The sequence below is a fragment of the Anoplolepis gracilipes genome, chromosome 13 (genome assembly GCF_047496725.1).
Source record: "Anoplolepis gracilipes chromosome 13, ASM4749672v1, whole genome shotgun sequence".
NCBI lineage: Eukaryota > Metazoa > Arthropoda > Insecta > Hymenoptera > Formicidae > Anoplolepis > Anoplolepis gracilipes.
Genome location: NC_132982.1, coordinates 1,090,297 through 1,095,217, shown reverse-complemented (window position 1 = coordinate 1,095,217; position 4,921 = coordinate 1,090,297).

Below are 4,921 nucleotides of genomic sequence, written 5' to 3'. Positions count from 1 at the left end.
GTATTAAATTCAATCGTAAAAATATACATATAGGATATTTTAGAACCTAGTTTTTTATATATGACTTATGAAATAAAAATTGAACTATTTTCAATCAAGTCTGTGAAATGAATTTTCAAAAATTTGTGTGCTGCAAGTGATCTCCCATACTAAGCGGGGGAACCGCTTACCTCACCCCCGGTACTGATATGTTCGTGGGGGAGGTATCAAATGTCCTCCCAGATTGAGGGGAAAGGGGGGTACCAAATGTTCCCCCCAGATTGAGGGGGAAGGGGGGGGGTACATATATATGGTTCTGCAGTGTCCTGCAGGTGGAGGGAGTGTCCTCTCCGACTGATTGCGGAGGTCTGATGGTGAAAGAGAGGAATGGCAACTGTTATAGATAAAATATTCACCCCACTCTGTTTATCTATAATATATATTTGCAATAAATAATTAGATTAATATTAATAAATTTTTATATACCCATGTTAACGACGCGATAGGCGTTCGCAACGTGGTAGAGAGAGACGATGCGATAGGCGTTCGCAACGCGGTAGAGAGAGACGGTGCGATAGGCGTTCGCAACGTGGTAGAGAGAGACGGTGCTATAGGCGTTCTATATAGCGTAGGACAAGGAGAGTATGACGTGGTGTAAGAAGGAAGGCGCTGTATGTGTATGACAAGGAGTGCATGATGATAGGAAAAGCAGAGCATGATGGTAGGAAAAGGAGAGCATGATGGTAGAAAAAGAAGATATGGGTGCGAAAGAAAGAATACGGAGGAAGGAGGATAGCGAGAAGGAGAGTGTGTTATGGATGCGAGAGAAAGAATAGAGAGGAAGGAGGATAGCGGAGGCGCGATAAGACGGAGGCTAAGGCATACGCAAGAAAAAGATAATTTTTGTATGTTAAGTTTTTTTATAATATTAAATATTATAATAGTTAATATAAGTAGAACGACCAAACTAGCCAATAATGTCTTTATTTAATATTACGACGACGTTTCGACCATTTGGTTCTGGTCCTTTTCAAGTTTAACTATAATGAATAACAAATTACTTATAAATTGAACCAAGAAGGTAAACGCGGTAAATCAATCAAAAAACAAATTAATTTAGTACATACATTCGAGTGAACAAAGATGTATAACAATGTGTTGTACAAGTGGAAGTTAATTAAACATTTTGCTGTTGTAGATATTGATATGACGAACCAACAAGTGATGGAACACGTCTTGTCAAAACTAATCTCGAAACTAAACTATCGATTTTTTAAAAACATTTTAAACGATCTTTATAATCTTGTCATAAATATTATGTAGATTTTCTGTGTCTTTTTGTAAGTTTATTGTATTGTTGTTAAATTTCTTGATAAGAAACATTTCGGCTATTTCTCTCTTTTTTATAAATTTCTTATTATGTAAAATATCTGGGCTATCCCATTCAAAGTCATGTCCGAATTTAAATCTATGTTTACTAATTACGAATTGACACGAAGGATGCAATTTTATATTTTTACAATGTTCTTTAAGCCGTGTGCGCAAATGTCTTTTTGTTTGGCCTATGTAAAACGCATCACAATCCTTACAACGAATTTTATATATGACATTAGTTCTATTATCAATATGTAACATATCTTTGCCACGTCTTATCAATGTGTTAAGCTTATTCGTTACTATCGACGCAACACTCAAACCCGTGTCTTGTATTGATCGGCGCAAACATGAACTAAAATCTTTAACATAAGGTAGTAACATAAAAAAATTTTTCAGCTGTAATTTTTTGATAGATTCATCAGCGTTAGTGGTTTTACGATTCTTCAAAACATTGATCCTTTTTTGGATATGTCGCTCAACAAATTGTTCAGGGAAGCAGTTATTACGTAACGTTTTACAAACTATATTTATATTCTCTTTGTGGAATCTGACATCTGAGAGTAGTAAGGCGTGATCAACGAGATTGTATATAGTATTTATTTTATACTTTGTTGGGTGGTTAGAGTGAAAGGTAATGTATCTTCCCGACCATGTAGGCTTCCTAAACCAATTGGTTATAAGTGTGTTGTTGACACGCATAATCGTTGTATTTAAAAAACTAATGGAATTGTTATGTTCTATTTCAACGGTAAATTTCAATCGGGGGTGAAAATTATTAAAAGTCTCTATCATTTCGTCTAAGCCTATGCGCGGAACTACTGCGAAAATATCGTCAACATATCGATAATAGGTGGTGACGTTAAAACTTAAAGAATGTAGACAATGTGACTCTAGGTCATCCATGACTATGTCGGCCAAAATCGGAGATAAGGGAGAACCCATTGGACTTCCAAAAATTTGTTCATAAAAAAGGCCATTAAAACTAAAACTGGTCGAGTCTAAAATCAATTCAATTATATGTAAAAATTGCGGAAGAGTAAAGTTCGTGACGAAAATAATGTCATTCCAACGTTTCTTGATGGCACTCAAAACTAAATCTTTAGGGATATTAGTAAATAAAGAACTCACGTCTAATGAGATCATCAAATCCTTGTTATCGATAATCGTATCTTTGATCTTAGCAGAAAAGGACCAACCGTCTTTAATGTGTGAGGCTGGCTTTTTAATTGATCTATGTAGTATGTCATGTATGTATGCGGAGACGTTATAGAGAGGGCCATCAATAGACGAAACAATAACTCTTAAAGGAAAACCTGATTTATGGATCTTGGATAGACCGTAACAACGAGGTAGATTACCGTTAGTGCCTAAGATGTTTGTACGTTTTTTCATCAATCAATTCATTATCACCATGATTTTAATAGTATATTTATCTTATTCGTAAGTGGTTTAATGGATCTTTATTTATCTTTTTGTAGGTAGATTTATCATTCAACAACAATTCCATTTTTTGCAAATAATCAGTCCTATTCATTATCACGGTGGCCTGACCCTTGTCGGCCTTGGTGACTAAAATGTCTTTGTTAATACTCTTCCAAAAATATAGTGGTGGGAACAACATTATATAAACAGGTAACTTGTATCGTTTTTTGACATTATCCGAGCGACCTCCACAGTACACGGAGTTGAGTCAACAAATTATTATCAACCGTCACAAAATATTGTTAAGGAGTGAGTGACCCAACAGTTATTGATTGATGATTATTACAGACTGATTTTACTTTTTCCATTTTTTTAAAAACTTCACCAATTTTACAGATTTCAACGAGCATTGAATATTCACAAACAATATTACCAGGTCAGTGACTTTTTTGTAATGTTGACTCCGTCGTCTGCTAAAAACATTAATAAACACCCATCGGAGATGGTTCATGATAGATAAGTCGATGGCTTAATTGCATTTTTATGTATAATTTATTATTTATATTTCTGGGTTCATGTAAATCCTATTGTAATTTAAATATCGCGCTGAAGAAGACTCAAATTTGAACTCGAAACGTCCGCATTATAAGTAACTATTTGTATTTTTATTTGTATCTTTATTTTTAATTAAATTTTTTAACATTTAATCGTATTTTAATATCATCGTTCATGTAACTTTGCGTTATTGCGAGATATTATTTGGATATTGGCGGTTTGTTACTTGATTGTATTGCGACTTATATATGATTAAGTGCTAAATTTTCTAATATCATTTATATTATACCTAACTTTGTAATTTTTATATCTTTTGTTAATTAATACCCATTTCGCTTGTTCATGACACATTTTTGCTCTCTATAGCCGATTATAATTTATTATTCTTAGTTTATATTTAAGAGAGCACTGATTTCATTTATTTATTTAAAATGTCTTTATTGTCAAATAAAAACTTTTTTGAACGTGAAAAAATACCAAGAATATGCTTGTCGACATAACTTATATGTTTTTTCGAACTCAAGAATCTCTGGAGTGTATTAGCAACCGAAATTCTCGTTGTTTCTAACAAATCAGTGGGAATCTTATCTGAACAAGACTCAAAATTCTTGACAACATCTAGTACTACCTTGACTCGATCATTACTGCGTGACGAATTAATGGGTAACGCAAAATTATCGCCCAAGCTCAGAAGCATGGATACATTGTCGGGAATCGTCTTACCACTAATGTTCACAAGCCATTTAGATGTGTCAACATTGAAAAAGGATCTTCTTTGAAATTATGTTTTAGTTTTAAATTGTTAATCTTTTTAATCGAATTATTCTTTGTTTTAAGGTCAAAAGATAAGATTTTTTATTTATTAAGTTCGAAAAAGTTAGACAACAAGTCATGTGGTAAACAGTCAAAAAGTCCTTTCTCAATATCAACAATCCTTTTTGAAAGATATTTTAAATTAATGTTTATGTCTTCTATCTCGAAATTTAACAACGTATGTTGGTTTGTCAATATAAATTTATGAAACTTACGATTAATACTAATATGGAAAGTGATGTTAGTTTTGAGGTTTTTAATGTGTATAGGCATAAGGTCCAGTCTTCTGCAGCGAAGTAAAAAGGTCAATTGTTGTTTGGCCGTGCAGATCTTCTTTTTGCACAAGATCCATGACTTTAATAAAAACGTGCTGTGGTCGTCAAACGTGTCCGAAACAAATCTTATCTAATCTATATCTTATTATCTAATTCTATCTAATACAGAGGAAGAAAGATGGAATAGATGAAAAAGGCGCAAATAAGTAATATATATATATAAGTTTAACATAAATTTTTATTTAAAAAGTGTGTATGTGTGTATACATATAAAGAGTGTGTGTGTGTGTGTGTGTGTGTGTGTGTTTTAAAATTAAAAATATAAAAAGATATAAATTTAAAAATATAAAAGATATAAAAATATGAAAATTGTTATATGACCTATAATTTTTATTATCTAACGAGATATAAAAAATATAAAATTTAAAAACTAAAAATCCGTTGGAGCGAGGCGGCGGGGGAACTCGTGATAGCTGCGTCTGTAACAGAAAAGAAAATGA